This window comes from Gambusia affinis, linkage group LG24 (genome assembly GCF_019740435.1).
Source record: "Gambusia affinis linkage group LG24, SWU_Gaff_1.0, whole genome shotgun sequence".
NCBI classification, from domain to species: domain Eukaryota; kingdom Metazoa; phylum Chordata; class Actinopteri; order Cyprinodontiformes; family Poeciliidae; genus Gambusia; species Gambusia affinis.
In genome coordinates, this window is record NC_057891.1 from 3,501,389 (window position 1) to 3,516,176 (window position 14,788).

General features: G+C 34.4%; 1 long non-coding RNA gene across 4 annotated transcripts in view; it reads left to right on the plus strand.

Annotated features, from left to right (window-relative positions):
• LOC122827137 overlaps positions 1-14,788 on the plus strand; it is a 110,498-nt gene that overhangs the window by 48,122 nt on the left and 47,588 nt on the right. The window lies entirely within an intron of this gene.

Consider the following 14,788-nt stretch of genomic DNA (forward strand, 5'->3'; position numbering starts at 1 on the left):
TGTCGCTTTCTAAAAACAGGGCAATGTTTGTGTTCCTTTAAAGTGGAGCGTAAAATGCTGAGCTTGACTTTGTGCGGCTTTTATAAGTTTCATTAAGGGGACTGGGACACCCTGAAGTCGTGACTCTGTGCTACAGGCAGATGTGAATATAATGGTCCTTAAAAACTTTCTTTAGACTGGGTGTAGTGGTGCAAAAACAGAACAAAAAGGCTCAGAAAATTAGAATATCATGGAAAAAAGAAGCTTTTTGCACCAAACACCAACATTTTTAAACCATTAAACAGTTTAAAAGTAGACATTATTTGCAGTGTTACATTGATAGCGGTTTTTTTGACAACAAACATATTGGATTGATGAAACATTAGTTACCTAACATGGTAACTTATGTTTTTTTTTAACCATAATTGCATTAAAATAGGTCTTGCTTCCCGTTTTACTTGGCATTTTGTGCTACATCAGAGGTTGCATGGTTAATTTTTCAAGCCTAAAATCACAAGAGTTGCTTTTTGAACTTGTGATGTGCCACCTCTGCAGCCAAGGGTTACATTTAAATAAAAATTCAAAACTTCTTTGCTTTCCCCAGAGGAATGTCCAAACTCCTCTGCATGGAGACATTAACATGAGAGAAACAAACTTTTGAACTTGGATTAAAGGGGAGTGAAAACCTGGTTTCAGAGGAGGAATGTCAAGTTTTCTGGCATATAGTCAAGGGCAGTACTGCTACGAAACATTAGCATAAAAAAAGAAACAAATATTTTCATCTTCGAGGTTGAGGTTATTTTGCAAAACCAACGCTAGATGTTAATTCAATCAGAATGTACAATTATAATGATAAAAATGTTGAGACATGGGTTCTTTGGGAGGACAAAATAGTTCTAGAAAGTGCTTGCATATTTGGCCTCTGCTGCTGTAAAGGTCTGAGGGAATGAAGGACTTTCAGAGCAATGTGTGATGACAAAACCTGAACAAAAATACAGAAAAATAAACTTTGAGTTTTATGCAAAGGTCCATCGGTTATGCATATAAACAAATAATCATGGAACATTTGGATTAGAGGACTAAAATAACTGCCAGGAGCTAAAATGTTATGCTAATCAAACTGATCAACTAAACATTATATTTTTAATTCAGTTATCTTTATTGCCTTCTGTGACTTGAGTCAGTTGCGGCTACTGGAGACTAGCTGCTAATATTGCTTTGCTAGCTAGCATGCTAGCTTTCCAGGTGTAAGTTTGTGCAAATTGTGCAGCCATAACTTTACTTCTGTTACCAACCCATTCAGTTTATTTATTTGTGATTTTCTTTTGTTATTTTGTCATAACACAGGTCTTAAATTCCATTTATAATGGTCTTAAAAAGTTTTTAATTCATTTAAAAATAAATTTGTCTTAAATACATTAGTCACAAGTCTTAAATTTTATTGTGGCAGGACTGTTTAACAACATATGTTCTATGTAGTTTTCTTTTAGAGCCAAGCACAGGTATCTTCATTGCCTTTTATGGCTTGAGTTGGTTGTGGCTAGTTGCTAATATAGCTTTGCTAGTTAGCATGCTAGTTTTTCACATGTAAATTCATGCAAATTGTGCAGCCATAGGCTTACCACTGTTGCCAACCCATGCAATTTATTTGTGATATTCTTTTGTACTTTTCTGTTGTGACATAGGTCTTAAATTTTATTGATATTGGTCTTAAAAAGTCTTAAATTTGAGATGGCGGATCTGCTACCTGCCGTAGTAGCATTACCAACCCTGAACGGCTCAATGGGACCATAATACCCAGCAACGGTGGCTCATTAAGTCCAAAAAAGACATAGATTTCCTGAAGTTGGTTTAGATGAAGGCTGGGCTGTTTACCATCTCAGTTGCTCGCCAGGGTTTGCTTGAGTCTGTTCACATCTGCACAAGAGATCTGGACCAACAGGGGTAAGAAACTGGTTAATTTAAAGCGGATCCACCACATTAATAAAAAAAGGAGGGAATTATTGTTGCTACTTGTTTGATAGACTCGTAAAAATCCAATCTTTGCACTTCCTCTTTAGACTCTTCCACCAGTTGTTGAATGCAGGCCATCTCTTCCCTCTCTTCTTTGCTTCCTGCTCAGATTACCACGCTGTAGCACAGTCTTTTCCCCAGACACACGTAAAGAAGGGCTGATGTTAAAAGTGGAGGCTTGCCAGCTGGTGTGTAATCACTGTTTTAACCTTCCTCTCGGTCATTAATCATAGTCAACACATTTCAGCGGGGTATGCGATCCTCCAGCCTCTTTAACTGCGCCCAGACTTATATATTCATGTGAGCTGACGAGCAGGAGGCCTGATACAAGGCAGCTAATCAGGGAGCCTACCGTGACAAAAGCTGAGGACCTGGATAAAGAGCATTTATTTAAATGAATGGTAATTTAAAAAGTCGGTTAGTATTAATTTAAATGTGTTTGAAGGGCCAAACCTTGCCAGGGGCTGAACTTACACATACCATTTAAATTTGGCAGTGAATAATGTGCAAGAACACCTCACTCCTGTGTTTTATTTCTCCAAACCTACAAATCTCTGCTTTGGCAGTTTAAGCTTCGAAGCAAAACGGGAGAATGAGTTCTGTATATCTTTAATTAAATTTTGTAAACAGTATTTATTTAAAAGGAAAAAGGAGTATAAAGGTATTTTACTATTGTTGGGATAAATGTGGTAACAAGGCCTTTTGTTCTGCTGTTAAACCCACGCTTGTTTTGATTTTTAGGAAATAGAGTTGCTGTTCTTTGGAAATGAACCTTACTTTTTTTATCTTGAACACATTTGTGCAAATTAACATTTGTAGTTCAGCACAGAATCATCAAAATTTGTCAGTAAGCCTTTCGTTTCTGTTGAAGGGAGTCTTGGTACTGAGTGAAAACAGACAAGGTATCCAGGTAGCTTTATTAATCACACCACAGCAACATTGAACTGCTGTATAGTCTGATATGTAAATGCAATATTGACAGAAATGTCTCCCTGTTCTCCCCCTGAAGTACATGGATATTTTCCAGTCGTCTTTCAGGTCCATTTGATCATTTTTTGTGCCTGTGCATTTGGATGGAAAGTGTGAAATTCTCGGTATTCTGCTGCGTCACACTGGGTTCGTTAGTTTTTCAGTGATATAACCCTCAGATCTCATTTTTCTTCAAATGTAATAATCTATTGACCATCTTGGGCCGGAGGTTTAGGGGTCCAAAGAAACATGCAGAATATTTATTTATCTCAATGTTTACAATAATAACATTACGCCTTGATATTTCAACTTGGCTGCATTTGTTTCATCTTTTGAATATTTCAGATATTCTATTAAAAAAGATCCGCACATAATTTGGAGTCATGTTCCACAGAAACATTTATGAATATGTGGGACTCTGCTAGAGTTTAGTAAGTCTTATAAGTGGCAGGATGTTGAAACCTTTCCAAAGTTTGTTGCACTCAAAAAGTTTTATCTTCCTCTTCTTCTGCTCCAATTGGAAATTTGCAGATCGTCATCTTAAATATTCCATCATCCAAGTATAAAAACGTTAGGTATTTGCTCTGATGCACCACAAAGCACATTTCTTCTGGAGTCATTTTTGATTTCCATCATATTTCCTGGCAGAATTGAAGCCAGAAAGTTATTAGCTTCTTTAAATCTGGAGAATTTTTATTTGGAAGACCTGCGACCTTACAAAAGCTCAGCGCTGTTGCAGAAAGCGTTATTCCACTTCCCCGAGGGTTATCATTTATAATTTCTTTTCATCAGCCACAGAACTCAACTGGAACAATCTATTCCTCCTCGGCAAAAAGAGCACGATGGGTTAAACTAGTACCAATCAGTTGTTGTCTTTTGCACCTACCAGTTCCACCACCAGCTGTAAAGCATGAAGTGCATTAGTAAGATAACACCTCTATTACTTTTAACAATGCTGCCGTTCCCCGGTGGCGGCCCGCTGATGGTTGTTAGTCACAGCCATCAACTCGAGGGAAGCGCGACTTCAAAAGACGCTCAGATCTGAGCCGAGCAGTCAGCCGTTTGAGAGGAAACAACATATTAGCCTTGCCATGTTTGATGACTCCGTCCTCCAACTTGAAATGACGGTGTGAAATTATCGCAAACCGATTCATGAACAGACGCTGAGAGTTCAAACTCAGGACTTTTTAAAATTGTTTTTGTATCTGTCAAAATAGTTTGCTTTTAGAGCTCCTGACTCTTCTGCAAACCTGACATTCACCTGGATATCCTTGCTGTTGAACAAAAATAAATTACTTACATTAATTTGTAAATCTCTCCAGGCATGTCGAGTGAGAAACAACAAGCCATTAACCATCTCTGGAGATTCTTAAAAACAGTCAAAATATTAATTACACAACTTTAGGTGCAGCAGAAATCTGCCTTTGGGGAACTGCAGGATTAATTTTATATCTTAAGACTTTAGTCAAGCACATGTTTACTATGCATCACTTTTAAAACTAAGTTATGTGGTTTCAGATATGAAAGCTGCTTTTTAAAAATAATTTTAGGTTCTACTCAAAAGATATTAAATTCAGAGGATGACTTAGGAAGTTCAAAGCAACCTTGAAACTCGTGTTTCTGAGTTTTACTCGTGACGTTGAACTTTACTGTTCAGATTCTTTGTAAATTTTGGTTGTTTTACTGGACTTGCCTGAAATGTCTCTTACTATCCACCAAAACCCTGAAAATAATTTGGCAATGAACATTTAGAAATAAGAATTTTGAATTAAACTTAGTTTTTATTCAAAACACATATCTATGTCTGGTAAGATATTAATAATTCACAGAATTAATGAATGATTTTATTTTAATCATTAATTAAACATCGTTAATTTGATCTGGGCAACACAATGACAGATAATCAGAGAAACGTAACACACCCAGTCCTGACACAGCAGAACACTGTGAACACTGAAAATATGTCTACATTTTTACAGGTAAAGAGATTTTTTTCCCAGTTATTACAGTAATTATTCATCAATGTGCTTTGTACCTTTTCACTGAATAAAAACCAATTAATTGGGTGTTAAAATTTATATCGTCAGTCAAACCGAAGAGGATGTGGTGGAGAGAAAATGTTGAATTTGTTGCAGATTTTAAAAGTCTGATGTAGTTTTTATTGCAGCTGTATTTTATTGTAAACAGATTATTAGTCAGAAAAAATCCTTCAGAGAGAAGCAGAAGCTTATTTTTAAGTCAGAAATAGTTGCACTCAAATATCAACCAAACAATTTCAGATGCTTGTGAGTCATTACTGATAGAAAATAATAGAAATAATTCAAACTGTAGCAGCCAAACTGCAGCCACATTTAAATGAACAGTGTTTCAAAACAAATAAGGCTATCATGCTCTTGTTTGTCAGAATGTCACTTGAAGCATATGTGTGTTTTTTCCTCCATGCTTTACAAGGTAATAGCTTCCCTGTAGTGCTGCAATCATTGTTTTGTTCTTGTGCATTTTTTAAAGCATCACAGTTATTATTAATTTGTAATTTTGTTTAAAAATACTGTCTCATAAAAACACGTATAACCTGTGCATATATTCCCTGGAGCAAATGTTTCCAATTAAAACATTGAGATAAAAAAGCAATAAAACAAAAAAAATATCAAGTTTTTTTAATAGTCTAAAACAGACATAAGTTATACAAATAAAACTAAATGTTCTTTTACGTTAAACAGAAAATAAAAACAAGACAGTATCTCTGTCATTTCAATTTTGAGCTTTAACTAGTTAGTTGAAAATGTAATGTTGGAGTTTAATAAAAATATTATTATGTCTCTCTGAAGCACTGCAAAAACAAACTTTTACCAAGTATTTATGGTCTAGAGTCTGGTGAAAATATCTTCCTTCATTTGAGATAAGAAAACTAAATTAAAAGTAACTTTTCAGAAAGATATAGTGGCTTATTTTAAGTAAATAATTCCTTTACATTGATTGAAAAGTTCTAGTTTAATTGGTAGTTTGTTTCACTTACAGTGTCGTAAAAATACAATAACAAATTTTTCTGGACGATAAATTGTCCCAGAAGTTATTGAGACCATTTTCAAAAAATATAATTGTAAGAAAAACATTCTCAAACATCAACAAGCTTTAAATTCAATTCGATGTTTAAAACTGGAATTGGAAAACATTTTAAATGTACAAAATAAATAAACAACAGAAATAAAAATTAAAATGAATGATAAAACTGACCTTCAGAAAAAGGGCAAGTTGAGATCAAAGCATCAGAGTGAAAACTTTAATCATCCACTTTTTGGTGAAAAGAGAAAAAATGTTTAAATGAAAATGATTGAGTTTGTTTAAATGTATCAAGTGATTAATTGATTAATTGAAACAAGCTTAGTTAAAAATGAAATATTCTGCCAACGGAACTGGTACTTATTCATTAATATTTCAAAATTATTGAATTAAAGCAGAACTCTAATCTTACTTTCACTATTTTTATCTCGTTTCAAGAGGACTAAATTATTTAAAAAGAAACTAAACCAAAATACTTTGTAAGAGTTTGTGTTTTTGCAGTGTGATGCTTGTTTCGAGGTGAGTTGATAAAACCAAATGAGTGTGCTTCCCTTTAAAACATAAAAAAATAAAATAAAATAGTGTATGGATGTGGGAAAGTGCTGCTGCGGTTGGGCAGAGATAAGTCTGTGTGGCCCCTGAGGAGCGCAGAAGGATTTCACCTACAACTCATTCAGATATCAGAGTAAGAAGGTCATTTGAAACATCAAAGAAAGCTCATCTCTCTTCATGCAAACACTCACCCCTCTTTTCAGTTTTATTCTGAGCTCCAAGCTCCAGATTCATACACTGATCCCTTTTATTTAATGAAAGAAGCAAAAAAAAAGATTTTTTTTTCCTGAATGTCACACTGCGTTTAATGGATTAACGCTTTTAATCTGATCTTGTACTTTAAGAAAATGCTTTTAAAGGATTCCCAGTGCTATATTTTCTTTTTCTGTACTTATTCAAATATGGAAAATACTTAATTTCACTCTGTTTATCAGTCCTTAAAGGCAGAAGTCCTTTACATTTTAAATCAACCAGTCAATTTTTAATTATAGAGCACTTTTCATTCACCTACATTAAAAACAGAAGAGACATTAAACCACTAAAAACCAGTGGAGACACATTAAAGACGATCAAACTAAATGATGTCTGTAATACTATAATAATAATAAAAAAACACGTTTAAAAATGTGTATGTTCAATCCTAGTTGTAATCTGAATTATTTACATTTCACTTCCACCAACTGATTTTCCTTCATCAATATATTCCTGTGAATTTTATTAACAAGAATATATTGTGTGATTTGCTGCGGTTGCTACGTTGTGTGTGTGGTTGCTATGGAAAGATAATAAACATTCGTCCAATCCCCATTGCTTAATTTAATTTGTTTGAAATTTCTCCCCTCATAAAAGATGCCAGAGCGTTTTGGGTTGCTATGGCGATAATGTTGATGAAGCTTTATCAGCATAGATGAATAGCAGTGCAGATGATTTTACAAATCTATGGTAAGCTACAGCTTCTGTTTTATTAGTGTTAGCATGCCATATTTTTGATTTTTACTTTTTTTGTTCATTAAACTCCAGTTATGAACGACGCTGCGGTTTATTTGATGCTTATATTGGTCTGGTTAGCATAATGCTAATGCTGCTCTGGATAAATGTTGCTAATTGTTTCTTTTTTTTTAAAAATAAATGCTAATAACGATGATGCTTTTTGCATTTGTTGAGTCTCTGCTGCTTTGGTAATGTTAATGTTTGGTTGATATCATGACGTTTGTTCTGATGTGGTACTGTAGGAGTAGATGGAGTTGGAAAATCTGAAACTCTGTGGAGCATCCATCAATCAGAGTCGCCTCCATGTGACGTAGTGGCCTGTAGTTGGTGTCAGGAGATGCAGTTTTGATGGAGTTTTGAAACTCACAAAACTCACAACACCTCTTAATTATCTGGTGAATTCAAACAATCACCCGATGGCGTCATTCTGCTGTTTTCAGTAAATAAAACCAAAATACGGTAATCTGAACCAGCTTTAGCGTTTGACACTGATTTAGTATATTTTGCAAGTTAGAACTAAGCAGACAAATCTATTCCCATTTCAGCTCCACCTTGAATTTTCTCCACTAATCGCCACTGCTTTAAGAGTTCATCTCCAGTCCTGACAGGATGTAGAAAATGAACATTCAGTCTTCCTTTGTAAAGACTCTTTAAGTATTTCTGTGGCTTTTACAGAGCAAAGCTGCAGCAGAAATAGGTGTCTGAACCTTTACACGTCTGCAGCCGGAGGGCCGTTTTGTGAAGTGACAGTGGAGTGGATGGCCCAGGTCATTGGTTATTATTGTATTTTTGTGTGAAATTGCTGCATCAATGAAGGTGGGTAGGTTAGCAGTGAAGAGACTTGCAAAATGCCTTCCAGCACTTTTATTCAAGACAAGTCTTTCTAAGCTGATTGATAAAAATAAATGCTACTTGTTGCATTCTGCAGAGAGATCAAGTGGCTGAGCTAAAAATATAAAGAGTGTAAAATAAAAGCATGTTTTTAGTTGTTTTGTGGTCTAATTTAAATATCAATTAGACTATCAGGAATGAAAACACTCTGTTATGTTATTTTAACTTCAGTTGTAATAAAAATCACTACTTGATTGTTATTGAGCTGTAAATTAGAATGTCAGATTTTTATTATCATTCCTCTACTTCATAATTAACCAGTGTTGGACTATTATTAGATAAAATCCTATTAACTTGGAGGTTTGTGGTGATATGGTGACAAAATGTGAAGCAGTGCAGTTTGGTATTTGTTATACAAAGCACAGCTAAATAAACTTTTATCTAATAATGATTGAATGTTCTGCCTTTAGAAGTAATTGGGGGAAAAAAGCCTGAAGGCTGAACGTTTGTTGACTAAATAAACTAAATAAAAACCAGGTGCATTCAGTCTTTCAAAGTGCTGATAAAGTTTCAGCATGTAATGAGTTTGGCCTGAATCTATTAGTTCAGTTTTACTTTTATTCATTGACCTGCTTTCTTATTTTGGTTTTCCATCAAAAAAAAAAAATAAAAAATCTACTTTATTTGTTTATATTGAGTCCTAAGAAATGCAGCATGAAGTTTTAACTTTAAAATATTTCAATGCTCACTATTAGCAAATACTGAATGTATAGATATAAATATGGACTCATAAAGTGGCAATATCTTCAATGTTTGTCTTTACGGAGACGCAATATGCTGGGATTACGTTTTAGTTTATTATTATCTCCTATAGATTTGTGTTTAAGTTATGAATGAGTGATATTAGATTAGTAAAACGTCGCTGTCAGATTTTGCAACAGAAATTATCTCTGTTGATAGAAATCTTGCAGAAAATGTTTTTTTTTCTCAGATGCACCATTTTTCATGTTAATTATTCTTTCTTTCATAATTTAAAAACCAGTAGACAAATAATGTTACATTTCTGGATGCAAAATCCTCTCCATCCCATTTAATGTAGTTGTAGTTTCTACTTCCTGCCCCTTTTTCTTAAGATAAAAATATCTGTTCCTTCTTTTGGCATTTCAAACATTTTCCAATTAGCATCCTATAAGAATTCAAATTAAAAGGGGAGTATTCTGAGGAAAAAAATTTAAAATTCTGAGTTTAATTTCTGAAGAAAAAGTTAAATTTTTTATTTTACAAAGTGAAAAATTTGAGTTTGAAGTTATATTTTAAATTAAGAAGGGAAAATTCTGAGGAAAAATGTTAAAATTCTGAAAAAAAAATTTAAATTCTTAGAATGTTTAAATAATTATTTTAAAAAAGTGAGAATTTTAGATAGAATTTTATGCAAAAACATTTCTAGATTAGAATAGTGAGATTAAAATCTGAATTTTTAAAGTCAGAATTCTATGAATTAGTTTATAATTTCATAAATAAGTTTTTAAAAAAAGGGTCAAATATGAGAAAAAACCAATCAGAATGATTAGATTAATTCAGAGTGGAAAAAGTTAAATTTCAGAGGAAGAAAAAGTCTGAATTATGAGATTAAAATCTGAATTTCAGGGATTTGGAGTGAAAAAAGTTAAATCTGAGAAACAAAATTTGCATTTCCATAAAAATAACTAAGAGTTTTGAGATTAAATTTAAAATACAGATTTGTTAAATTCTAATAAAAAAATAGTTTCTTTTTTAAAAATAGAAAATAATATTTTAAAAAAGAGTGTTTTCGTATTAATCCAGATTGGTTAGGAAAAACTTTTCCCCCCTAATGAATGAAACCCTCATTTGAAAACTGCTTTATATTTACTCATTGTGTGGTGGATCATTTGTTTTATAATTACATGTCAATAATCAACTCTGAATGTCAAGTTACCAATAACACTAGATTGAAACGCCAGTAAAGTCCAGTACTTCCAGTGGAATTTTCAAAATCGTCCTTTTTGCCATTTCTACCCTCAGAAAACAAAAATAATTGTATTCCTCAATTTTCTCTTTTCCTGCTTTCCAGAAAATTAAGAACAGGAGATTTCTTTTACAAACACAAATAAACAAAACAACCAGAGCGACTCTGCAAGAAGAAAACAAAAAGCCAACCAGCTTTGTTGCAGAAGAACCTGGAGGGACCGGTTGGACCCGCTCTCACTAATCATACCTCCATACACACTTTATTTTCCCCCTCAAGTCTGAGTGCAGCTGCAGAAACCTTGCTCTTTCTCTCTGCAGCTGCTGTGCTCAGCTGAAGAGCCCCAGAGGGCGGTAATATCTACATTAATTCCCACTGGTGCATCATAGTTATGCTCCCTGAGTGTCAGTTAGCGTGTTCCTGTGGATTTCCTGCTGGTTCACTGAGCAACCCTGGAGCTGACTGCAGCTACAATGGATTCGCCTCAGTAGTTTCTGTTTTTAAACAACCTGCAGTCAGGTTTAGATAATAGCTGCCTTAAATGAGGTAATGATGACTAAGCAGTTTGAGAAGATAAACTCTATCCAAGGACATGTGGGTGAAAAAAGAGCAGAACTTCATCAACATGCTTTTACTCAAGTAAAAGTAAAAATTAGCCATCTAAGAAATTACTCAAAAGTATTAAAGTATTTAGTAAAAGGTTTACTCAAGTTCTGAATCATTTAATATTTAAAAATTGCATCATTAGATGGAACAAAGCATAAAGTTGGATGGAAAATTTGGCATTTTAAGGACAAAAAAAAAAAAAGACAATAATTCATACAAATCAATAAAAAACATGAAACTGTAATAAAAACTGCAGGTTTGTGTTTGTCTGGTGAATTTTTGGTTAAAATATGTTTGTTTTTCATTCAGTGGACAGAAAATTCAGAAATTTTACTCAAGTAAGAGAAGAAATACTTTCTAATAAAATTACTCAAGTAAAAGTAAAAAGTACAGAATAGTATAAATACCAATAAAAGGATTTTTAGTATGCTGTAATCTGTTCCACTGACAGATTATTCCACTTATGTCATGGAAAAAATGTAATTTCATAAGTGGAATTAGAAAATCTATAAATAATATCTAAAAATAATTATTCAATTATTGCATTTTTGTTTCTCATCTTCCTAATCCCCCTGGTGACTCATTTAAAATATAAAATAAATAGAAGAAGCAATACTTCATGCTCCCTTTCTTCAATTTTAGTAGTTTATTTTGTTTCAGGATTAATAATTTTGATTAAATCTGAGTTTGCGCACCAGTGTGAACGTTCCAACCTCACATCAAATCGCCCATCATGTCCAAAACTTTCCATCTCTCTCAAACATGGTGGATTGACAGCATTTAAACACCCGATCCAACCCACCGGTGTCCACGTCTCCGAGTGATTAATGGGTGTTCGTGGTAGTGCACACTCATGCTTTCACCTGCTTGATTGATGGACCTGTGGATTTGACAGATGGACAGATGTGTTGTAGCAGAGCGCCGCGTTAGGAAGAGAAACCTCAGAGTGCAAATCTAGTTTGAAGAGAGGAGACAAACCAGATGTGATGTTAAATGTGGTTTTATGTAAAGGTACAAGTTGAAAAACTAAATATGAAAGGAGCGACCACGACTCCTGATATCGATCCAACACAGAAAACCAGCTCTGAGTTTAGGCATAAATATAGTGAATTACAATTTCTGCACCAGTACAGAAACTTAATTACACCAATAACTTCACAAGTTTGGTCCAACTGGTTGAAACAACTTTAATTTGTTCAATCAGCCAATGTAAAATAAATAAATAAATAAAAACCCTGAAAAAATTAGGTAAAAAAATAAAACTGTTCTATCTGTAGCAGCAAATTCTTAACAAAAAAAAGCTTTACCTTGTTTCTGTTCATTAAAGTGTTGGCTCCAAAGGAGCATTTTTACTAAGATTGATTCCCATTTCCTCTAAAACTGATCCAGAACCCACATGAGTAATGAGGAAACACCTTCAAGCCAAACTAAAACCTAATAGACCTTAAGGCTGAGCGTCCAGTCCAGGATATTCATAAGAAACAGACGTACTTTGACAATCTGGGTCCACTTAGAAATCTCAAAATGCACTTTTTAACTCTCACAAATCAGATCTTTGAAGATAAATTACATCAAAACCAAAACGTTTTTTTAAAATATGTCAGTTTAAGTTTGCTTCATCTTCTTCCAACCATAATGTGGCCAACCGATGGGCTTTCACTTAGATGTAAAGATTTAAAAATAACTCACAAACCTGACTGTTCACTTTAACACAGCAGTAAAACCTTTAATTTTAACTATAGTTTAATCTATGTAGGGACCAGAAAAACTGAACAAAAGGAAAGTAAATGTATGCATGTAAATAAAATTAACTAGACGTCCTATTTTAATAGTTGCAACACAGAAATACCTTAATATTCATTAATACTCAGATTGGTTCCCGGTTTAGCACTAGAAGCTAACAACTACTGTTTTTTTCTTCAAGGTTCAACCAATCAGAGTCAAGGAAAATAAGCTCCGCTTGGATTGGCTGCTTTGTAACTGCCAATAGCCAATAGCGTGTCAAGTAGCATTGTTGCTATGCAGACTAGCTTCCCTACCTGCATTTTCTTTTGAGTATTTCAGATATTTTCAGTGTAAAACTAGGTGATTTTTCAGTGAATAATAACACGTTTCAGAGAAAAAAATAGCTTAATTAAAACCTTTCGAAAGTAAATTATTCTGCAAATTCCGGTCCAGCGTATGAGCTTCTGACAAGTGGAAAAACTTTGATGTTAGTGGGAAAAAAGAGGGATATTCATCTGCCGAGTGATGCTATTCAGCTGACTGACAGCCGAAAGCGAAAAAACAAAAAAACAATTACAAGTCATGCAAATCCAATGTAATCCATGGTGTTTTATTTGAAACAAAGATAAAGGAAGAATATTAAGGCATTTCTGACATTTTTTTCTCGGGTAACCAGCTGATTTTTGCCATATTAACGCCGTATTTTTCAAAGGCACATGCTGAAAACACATTCAGGTAACTTTTTCACTCAAACAACAAGAAAAAAATCCTTTTCTGTAGCTTTGATCCACTCCACTAACGCTCACTTTGAGATACACAAGACCTCAGCAGAGCATAGCCGCGTCCTGGTGCTGCTGAAGTGAAAGCGGCGTTGGTTCCTGCAGGAGCAGCAAGACAGACCCATAAATCATATGTCTACTAATGGCAGCTCCAAATGAGCCCTCTCATCAGACAAGACAAGTGCTTTGCTTTGTGTGCTACTTCAGGCTCCAGTGTAACATCTGTGCGCTCTCAACCAACCCTGCATGAGATGTGTGGCGCCCTTGTATTCATTAGGAATCGTCTGCTGAGACCCAACAGTTCAATTTAGCTACATTTACGGCATATCTGAGGGATAAACACTAAAAAACAATACTATGTTCCCTAATATTCTACAACACTATATATTGCAAAGCAGCCAATCCAGAAGCGCCATTTATTTTCCTTGGCGCTGATTGGCTGAACTCCAAAGAGTGGAAATAAGGAAAATTGTAGATGTTAGCATCTGTGGTAGCGCTATCGCGGTTTCTATTGTTTCTATTGATACATATTAAGGTATATTTTATGTTTCAGCTATTAAAATAGCCATTATTTAAGTTTTTGTAGATTTTATCCATTCATAGTGATCTGTGGTCGCTAACCAATGAGAATTCCCCGAGCATAAACTGTAATAAATGGGATTTATTACAGTTTATGCACCACTCCACTGTGGTTCATAAACCATTTTAAAGCCAAATATTTGTATTTTTAGAAAAAATTGAGGATTTTCAGTCGTGTTCTTACATTTAAGCACAATTTCTCACTTTTAGAAATTCAGCCTTGATATCTGCGCTGCTTCAAACCATTTTTTCTAATCATGCAGAGTAAATATGGATCATTTTTATTAAACGCAAACAAATGAGTGAGCAAAACTGGTTGAATGGGTTTTTCTTTAAATGCACTTGAGCCTTGAGGAGGATAGCAGCTGATGAGATCTTATTCCAATAGCATGAATTAAAAGTTATAGTCTGCAGCTTCTGACTGTAGCACAATTTGATGTATCACCTGAAAAGAGGCTTCTGTCTCCTTTGGAGTGCCAAACCCAGTGAATGTTGCGCTTTTGTTCCATTTGGTGAGTGTATAATGGAGTTTGAGTGAGGTTTGCTGGTGCTGTATGCAGATAGTGGCTGAATAGAGGAGAATGTAATTACTATACCTGTCCATGCAACAATGGCCGACCACCTTTCCCACTCCGGGCGCCTCTCGAACAAGCTGAAAGCAAGTGCAGTTGAATTGTGAGATCACATAAGCCACCGTCTGCGTTGAATAAATGTAAAA